General features: G+C 36.9%; 1 long non-coding RNA gene and 1 other non-coding gene across 2 annotated transcripts; one reads left to right on the top strand and one right to left on the bottom strand.

The window, feature by feature from the left end:
- The first annotated feature begins 703 nt into the window (after positions 1 to 703).
- Positions 704 to 2,668, top strand: LOC145563930 (uncharacterized). The gene is made up of 2 exons (XR_014094685.1): positions 704 to 1,597; positions 2,011 to 2,668. It is a non-coding gene; the product is annotated as an uncharacterized LOC145563930 (long non-coding RNA).
- Positions 2,669 to 3,980: 1,312 nt separating this feature from the next.
- LOC145565891 (small nucleolar RNA R71) lies at positions 3,981 to 4,086 on the bottom strand. Its single transcript, XR_014095251.1, has one exon. It is a non-coding gene; the product is annotated as a small nucleolar RNA R71 (small nucleolar RNA).
- Between the last annotated feature and the right edge of the window lie 5,345 nt (positions 4,087 to 9,431).

Below are 9,431 nucleotides of genomic sequence, written 5' to 3'. Positions count from 1 at the left end.
ATACTTATGACGATTTTTAAATCTCTTAAAGTGTTCTCATAGGTCGATCCAGTATGGTTCTAAACCAATACCTGTGCAAATGATTTATGACAATTATGTCCTTGTCGCACAAGAAACGGTGCTATAAATCAAACTACACACTAATCTCAAGCGGTCATTAATCGTCCATCATTTAAATGACCTCTATTAGGGATAATTTTCGATTATAATGTTCAATGCTCACTTAATAGGTGTTTCTTTATCTAAGACTGGTCTTGATACCCTATTTTGAATATTCTCAGAATCGAATGGACTCAATATTTAATTCTAAACCATAATTAAATAGAAACGGAGTGATAAAATTGCATGAAATTAAATTACTCCAAAACTTGAATGGTTCATCTTAGTGTCTCACATTAAAATGTTCAAAAGTTAATTAAAACACTAAACAGGCACTACTACGAAATCTGGAAAAGAAACCCCTGATAAAAGACCCGTTATCTCAATAATAGGTCTGTTTGATATGAAAAATCTAATATTAGAGATAACGGGTCCCTTATGTGCAACAGGCTCCACCACTTTGGTTGAATAAAATAAGTACGTTAGATAAGAGACCCGTCGTCATATTTAACGGGTCTTTAAAATGTACTAGGGTCCACTATTTTGGTGGGTAAAAAGAGAGTGAGATGCAAGAAACCTGTTGTTTTGCTGAACGGGTCTCTTACCTTCTTTCATAGTTTTACTCTTGTAAATTTATATCTTCTTTCTCTCTCTAATTTCATAGCTTCTAACGCACCCCCTCTCTCTAAAAACCCACATTATATTCATCTCCTTTATCACCTAAAATATTTTAATCTACTTCATCAAGTCGCCAACTACTACATCCTACAAAAATTGAGGTGTTATAGATCTCAATCACCAAATGGATCAAAATCTACAAGTGTTTCACCGCCACTTAAGGCGGCAACTAATTGACCACACAACAACGACTAAAGTTTATATTTCTTCTTCAAATTTTCAAAGGTTAAGTTTTTTTTTTTTTTGGTCAATTGCTAATTTGTAAACAGAATTCATATCCAATTTGTTGCTAATTGCAATTTTAATTTGCTGTTTTGCTTTCGATATTAGATCTGAACTGGGAAGAGTAATAGAGATAGATTAGATCTAGGATTTGATTTTTCTTTTTTTTTTTTTTGTTGTATAAATTACACATTTAATTCTATATTTCACTATAACTATCCGTTTATTTAGTTAGTTTGTTTTTTTTTTATTATAACCCTTTTCTAATTTTTTTTTTTCTGTTCTCATTCTTTAAATTTTGATTTTTTTTTATTAAACTCTATTTTAGTTAAATTATTTGGTACATGAAGTTTCAGTAAGATGGGAAAAATTAATGGGCCTAATTTTGATGGAGTGGAGTAAGTGATTATGCATTTTAATTAGCTTTTTTGTTTGATTATTCTCAACTTTGTTGTATAATTCCTTTTAAAAGCGTGCAAATTTGGTTGCTAAGATTGTGTAGAAGATAAAGCCACGCTGGTTGCCTAAGCTTGCGGAAGTGGTGGATCCGTACTATGGTTTGCAGGTGCCCGTATCTTGGTTGGGCTATTAAGAACAGGTCACACCTTTTTCATATATATCATTTACATGTATTGGACTACATAGTACTTCAAATGAACTTGCAGACTATGATTGATGCTGATTTATTGTGGCCTGATGGTAGTGATAAATTAATTGTGCATCACTCATTTTATTATTTATTAATTGTTGTGTTTACTTTCAATTATATTGATTTATTTTTTTCTTTTTTGTTTGATAGATTGGTATATGTGATTAGTGTCATTTATGGCACTCATTTAGCTTCTTTTAGGATGATTTTTCACTACTTTTGCATCTCTTTTACCTCTTTTTCTTTAGCTTTACTTATAATTTCTCTATTTTGTATGTTCTTTAGTTGTTTCCTTATTTTCTTGCTTTTCTTAGTTTATTTTGCATTTTCTCCTTTATTTGTTTGCTTTTCTTTGATTTTAGGAAGATAGTGATGTTTGAGAAGCTCATTGGCGTTCTCTCGGGGCATACAAGGCTTAGGATGCATCCTGGTTTTTTCTCTTGAAGCTCAAAGGTGTTGGAGTACAAGAGTAAAGTCTTCAACGTCGCGCTCTCATGCCGCGTGGACATTAAAAAACAGTGTTGAACCCACCGTAAGGGCCTCAAGTGACTACCTCCCCATCATGCATCATGTGGAACGCACGGGGGCATCATTGAGCGCACGAAGCCAAGCTCCCCTGCTCCTAGGCGTGGCCGCGCAGATGCTAGGAGCAGCCGCGCGTCTCTCTCTCCCCTGTTCCATACCCATGTAGTTGTGGCCGCGCCTAGGGATGAGAGCCGTGCCTTTTGAGGTTTCTTTTGGACGTCTAACTAACTTCTCCTTAGTTAGTTTTACTATATATAGAATTCCTTCATTTCTAGAGAGATTATTAGCTTTAGATTTAGGTTTTTTTTTTATGAAATTTTGATTAGAATTTTAGAGAGAAAAACTCTTGATTTTAAAGATTTTGTTCTTAGATTTTAGAGAGAGAAACTTGGTAATGTTGATGAATGCTACTTTCAATCTTCTTCCTCTTTGATTTTGATCAAAGTTTTGTAAGAATTCTTTACTCTTTAATGCAATTTCATGTTTGATTCTTGATTTTGATTGAATTACTTATTTGTTTGATTTAATTTTTGATAAGTTTGAGCATATTTTGATTACTACGTTGATGATGAAATTTGTGATTAGATTAGCTTTGTTGTTCAAATTTGCAATAAGTAGTGAGTAGATTACTTGTTAGGAATAGGGTGAAGCATGTATGAGTGATAATTCATGGTTAATTGGGAGACTTTGATTGATCATCATTGTGATTAAATTGGTTGGTGAAATTTGTGCATGTGTGTGATATCTTGAGGAGTGATTAACCTTAACTATCATGCTAGATTGCATAATAGGTTTCAATGACACGAAAAATTGACTTGGAAGCTATTATTATCGATTGATCTCATTTTGTGATTTTCCTTTGAAGTCATTTGCAGAGACATCTAGCTTGACCCTAAGAAGTAGTTCTTTGAGTGATTTTGATTGCATTTGTTGTTTTTCCTGGCATTGAATGCTTGATCGATTTCTTTCCCAATTAGCATGATTATCATGAGTGCATGTGGATCCCGACTCCCTAGCATCCTTTATATCATTCTTATATTTGTTTAATTGCGTTGTTAGGTTTGATAGACCAACCCTCATTTAGTCTTCAGAATAGCTTAGCTTGAGACCTTAGTAAATACCACATTCCCTTGAGTTCGACCTGGACTTACCCCTATATCTAGGTTTGGGTTTGGTTGTACAAATTTTATTTTGATCGGGGAACTTAGTTGCCAACGACCTAGGTTTATCCCTTGTCAAAAATGGCACCGTTGTCGGGGAATGGCATGGTTATTTGCTATTGTTGATTGAGTCTATTCCATTTATTTGAAAAATACAAAAAGATTTTCTTTCTTTTAGGCTACATTTGTAGCCGTGCTACTAATTGTTTCTTTTGAGATTGTATACATAGAGCACATGGTCGTTCTCTAGAGCCATTTGAAGCATGGGAGAAAATTCTAGAGTGGCATTGAAGGAGCTAGGAGTTCCGGGAGCCTATAGGTATGAGAGTGGAATTGCTCTACCTACGACACCGACAACCGACTTTGAGATTAGACCGACCATGATTACTTTGATAGAGAGGCGTCAATATAGTGGTGCAAAGCATGAGAGTCCCCTAAATAATCTTAAGGAGTTTAAGAAGTATTGCAACACAATCAAGGTGAATGGGATTTCTCAAGAGTTTATTCGCCTTAAGCTTTTCCTTTCTCTCTCATTGGACGTGCATTGGAGTGGTTGGACAAGGAGGTGAAACCAAACTCCTTGAGGACATAGGATGAAGTGACTAAGGAGTTTTTGTCTCGCTTTTATCCTCAAAAGAAAACGGCCAAAGCAAGAGCTCTTATTCAAAGCTTCAAGCAAAAACCCAATGAAAGTCTTTATGAGGCATGGGAGAGGTATAAGGAATACCAAAGAGAGTTCCCACACCATGGGATTCCTACCTATCAAATCATCCAAATATTCTATGGAGGTCTAAGCCCTCGAGGAAAATCTTGCCATAACGCGGGAGCTGGAGGACCAATAATGAACAAGACGGAGGAGGAAGTGGTGGACGTCATTGAAGATGTAGTGAGGCATTATATGGATTGACAAGATGATGAGATTGAAACAACAAGCAAAAGTGGTGCTTTGGTGTACTCGGTTGATCATATCAATGCCTTCAACAACTTGTCCTCACAAATCTCGTAATTAGGAAGGAAATGACCTCTATCAAAGCCAAACTTGAGAGTGCTTCATCTCAAGCACTGATTCTTCCCTCCCAAAATAAGGGGAGAGGTACATTTGCTAACTCAAATCCCCTTCCCCCTTCTAGCAACTTGTCTAATGGTTATGTGTTTTGTGATTTGTGTGAAACATATGACCATAATGCTTCAAATTGTCCTAATGCTTCTTTTGATGGATGTGATGATTATGTTGGCAATGAGAATGAAAATGTGAACTATGTGTCTAATAACAATGTTGGACCTAGATTTGATGGTCAAAGAATAATGGGAATAGGAACTATCATAATGGGAATTTTGATAATTATAACCACAATGGGGGTTATAAAAACCAAGGTTTCCGAGGCAACTATAACCACCAAGGTTATGGTGGTCAAAACCAAGGGCAAGGATATGGGAACCATAATCAAAATTCTGGTAAGGTGGCCAAAATCAAAGTCAGGGCAATTAGAGTAACCAAAATAGGGGCAATTTTCAAAACAACAATCAAAGGGGTCCCCCACACGGTTTCACTCCAAAGGCTCAAGGGCAAAATGATAGTTCTTATTCCCAATCATCTCCTTCTAGAGGTAGTTTGGAGGATGTTATTGAAAATCAAATTAAGGTGTTGAATAATTACATGTCATCTAGTGATAAGAAGTTTAATGACATGATGGCTCATAGTAAGATGTTGGAGAATCAAATTTCTCGATTGGGAAATGTTTTGAAAGAGCATGCTAGCCCTTCTTCCCTACCATCTCAAGGTGTAGATCCTAAGAGACCAATTAATGCCATAGTGACAAGGAGTGGTACGATTCTTGAGAATGTAGAGCCCAAGAAGAGTGAGGCTAAGGAGAGTCCTAAGGAAGTTTTTGTTGAAGATGAGGAAGGAAAAAGCACTTTGAATGAGGATGTGGTTGAAAAACCAACTGAAAAAGAAAAAGAGAAAGTGAGAGAAGTTATCAAACCTAAGCTCCTATATCCCCAAAAGTTCAATAGGCAAAAACTAAATGAACAATTTGGCAAATTCATAGAGATGTTTAGGCAACTTCATCTTACCCTTCCATTTACCGACGTCATTGACCAAATGTCGAATTATGCAAAATTCCTTAAGGACATCTTGATTGGAAAAAGAACTTGTGATATGGCGGAAATGGTTGGCTTAACCGAGAATTATAGTGCAATCATTATGAACAAGATACCGTCCAAATTGAAGGATCCCCGAAACTTTTCTATCCCTTGTGCTATTTATAAGATGCAAATTGATAATGCCTTGTGTGACTTAGGATCTAGTGTTAGCCTTATGCCATATTCGGTTTATCAAAGACTTCAGTTAGGAGAACTTTCACCTACCAACATTACCTTGCAATTAGCCGATAGATCAATTAAGATTCTAAAAGGTAAGGTAGAAGATGTTCCCTTGAGGGTAGGAAAGTTTGTAATCCCGGTTGATTTTGTTGTTCTTGAAATGGATAAGGATTCCAATATTCCTATCATACTTGGTAGACCTTTACTTGCTACATCGGGTGCCATGATTGATGTTAAAAGTGCTAAGATTTCTCTCAAAGTTGGAGAAGAAGTTATTGAATTTGATTTGAATGAAAACATGAAATATCCTTCTTCTTCACTTGAAAATTTCATGAGAGTTGAAATCTTGGATGATATTGTGAATTCTATGCATGAGCATTTGCTCACCTCTAATGATCCATTTGAGTGTGTTTTGTTGAATAAGGAAAAGATAGGTGAGCATGGCAAGGAAATGACTTTCTTTGAAAGAGTCATTGATGAGAGCATAGAGAAGAGTGATGATCAAATTTGCATGGGAATTTCAAGCCAAGATGCATTGCAAGTGGTCTCAACCAAGGAAGGTAAAGGTGTTCCAATAGTAGAGCTTAAACCTCTACCATCACACCTTAGGTATGAATTCTTAGGCCCTAATTCTAATTATCCCGTCATTGTTAGTTCCTTCTTGAGTGAGAGTCAAGCTCAAAAGTTATGTGGTGTTTTGAGAAGGCACCAAGGTGCCTTGGGCTATACAATTGATGACCTCAAAGGTATAAGTCCGGCTTTATGTTCACACCATATTACTCTTGAGGAGGGCGCCTAACCTAGCATTAAGAGACAACGAAATCTACATCCTCAAATGGGGGAGGTAGTTAAGAAGGAAATCACTAAGCTATTGGATGCGAGAATCAAATTCCCCATCTCTAACTCTAGCTGGGTTTCCCCGGTCCATGTTGTGCCAAAGAAAAGAGGAATGACCGTTGTAGAGAATGAGAAAGGTGAGCTCATTCCTATAAGGACGGTCACGGATGGCGAATGTGTATAAACTATTGACGTCTAAACACATCCACCAAAAAGGATCATTTTCCCCTTCCCTTCATTAATCAAATGCTTGAAAGACTAACAAGGCACAAGTATTATTGATTTCTTCATGGATATTCTGGGTTTTTCCAAAGTCCTATTCACCCGGATGACCAAGAGAAAACAACTTTTACTTGTCCATATGGAACTTTGCCTATAGGAGAATGCCATTTGGGCTTTGCAACGCCCCCGCCACCTTCCAACGATGTATGATGAGCATATTTGGAGATATGTTGGAAGAAGAAATGGAGGTGTTCATGGATGATTTTTCGGTAGGAGGAGTTTTATTTAAGGCGTGTCTTGAGAATCTTGAGAAGTGTTTGGCTCGATGTGAGAAGGTGAATTTGGTTTTGAATTGGGAGAAATGTTATTTCATGGTTGAGGAAGGCATTGTCCTTGATCAAAAGATCTCTCACAAGGGTATAGAGGTGCACAAGGCAAAGATTGAAGTGATTGAGAAGCTTCCACCTCCGGTTAATGTGAAAGGAGTGAGATCTTTCTTGGGGCATGCCGGGTTTTATAGAAGATTTATCAAGGATTTCTCTCTTATTGCAAAACCTCTCAATGATCTTCTTCAAAAATATGTCGTATTTGTGTTTGATGATAGATGCTTAGAGGCTTTTAACAAGTTGAAAAAAGCTTTGATCTCTACTCCCATTGTCCAAGCCCCGAGGTGGGATTTGCCTTTTGAAATGTTGTGCAATGCTAGTGACACGACCATTGGAGGAGTTTTAGCTTAAAGCATGGGTAAAAAGCTTCATGTCATCTACTACATGTCAAAGACCCTTAATGGAGCTCAAAGGAACTATACAACAACGAAGAAGGAGTTCTTGACAATTGTGCATGCTTTTGAAAAGTTCCATTGTTACTTGTTGGGTTCTAAGACCATTGTTTTTACGGATCGTGCGGCTCTCAAATATCTCTTTGCTAAAAAGGAATCCAAGCCAAGGTTGATCCGTTAGGTGCTCGAGCTTCAAAATTTTTACATAGAGATTAGAGATAAAAAAGGAGCGGAAAATGTTATGGCGGACCATCTTTCTCGCCTTGAAGGCTCCCAAATCCAAGATGACGGTTCTCCAATTGAAGATAGGATGCTTGATGACTCATTGTATGCCGTTAATGTGAAAGAGTTTCCATGGTTTGCTGATTTGGTAAACTACCTTGCATGTGGGGAGTTTCCGCCTTTATTCTCCAAAAATCAAAAGAAGAAGCTCAAGAGAGAGGCTAGGCACTATTTGTGGGATGATCCCTTACAAAAGAGTAATTGATGGCTTGCTAAGGTGTTGTGTTCCTAATGAGGAGGTGCCAAGTGTTTTGAAGATGTGCCATTCGGATCCTAGTGGTGCTCATATGGGTGTTTCTAAAACCGCCACTAAGATTCTTCAAAGTGGTTTGTAGTGGCCTCATCTCTTCAAGAACACATGGGGTTTTAGGTAGTTTGGGATGATGGAGGTTAGTTTACCAACAATCTTCGTAGCAAATTTTTAAGATGAAGTGTCCTTGTGCTTATTGGAAGGTTTGAGTAAGAATTGAGTTTTGGTGGGTTCAAGATGGTGGGTTCATGAATTATGGATGTTGAACCCATTGAAAAGGGGTTTAGAAAATGCCTATGTTCGTGTTTATCATCATCATCATGGGTGTTATGTGCATCGGTGTGCGCACCAAAAATTGCTCGAGCATAAGCAACCCAGATAGGCGCGGCCGCACGCGTGGTCTGCGTGGGCGCGCAGTGTGGTGGCGCGGGCGCGCACCTCTGCTGCGCTCCCCCTTAAACGCACCCTTCTCTTTTCTCTCTTTCTCCTATTTCATTTTGCTGCGTTGCCTATTTTTGCTGCTATATTTCATCATCAAATCATCATTTTTCAATTTTCTTGGTTGTAAATCACTTCAAATACTCAATTTTATGCTTTGAAATTGATTTTCTCTCTCCAAAGTTGAGAATTTGGGTATTGTTGATTGGATTTGTGGAACTTGCAAGTTTGGGATTGTTTGCTAGTAGTTGTTCTTTGTACTCTATTTCATTTGAATCAAACCATCATTCAAGGTATGAATTCTCTATTTCATTTGAATGAAACCATCATTTAAGGTATGAATTCTCTATTTCATTTTATTTTCATGATAAATTTCACACCTTGTATTGTTTTGTTGGATTTGAATGTTATGATGTATGCTTTAGACACCTAATTGTGTCTCCCTAAAAACCAAACCCAATGATGAGTACCTTTCACGTCATTTGATTATCGAACGAAGTGAAAGTGTGAAAAGTCTTGTGATGCGGCTGTTTTAATAAAAATAACTCTTCTTTCTGTTTTTCAAAATAAACTCTATTTATGAAAATATCCAATCCAATTTAGTTTGGTCCATAATAAGGGTCAAATAATGGTGTAGTTGGATTGGGCTTGAAGAGAGCTTTCCAACGATATGTTATAAGCCCAATTTTGATGAATAATGAGGAAGTTATGGCTAAAATATTAAATTGGGCCTGAAATGGTTTCATGGCCCAATGATCTAGTGGAGGGCCCATTAATTAATATTCCTAAACTTATTAGGATTGATTTTAATTTTCTAGAATAATCTAGAAAGTTGTTTTGAGTTCTAATGAGATGAGGAATAGTAATTATATCTTTTATGAAAATAAAGAATTCTATTTGGGTTAAAACAAGTGTTTTAAAGAGATTAAATCTGAATTTCAAATATAAGTACAGACGTTATTAATC

Source organism: Chenopodium album, chromosome 10 (genome assembly GCF_948465745.1).
Source record: "Chenopodium album chromosome 10, dcCheAlbu1.1, whole genome shotgun sequence".
NCBI classification, from domain to species: Eukaryota; Viridiplantae; Streptophyta; class Magnoliopsida; order Caryophyllales; family Amaranthaceae; genus Chenopodium; species Chenopodium album.
This window is presented reverse-complemented; position numbering and strand designations above follow the sequence as displayed.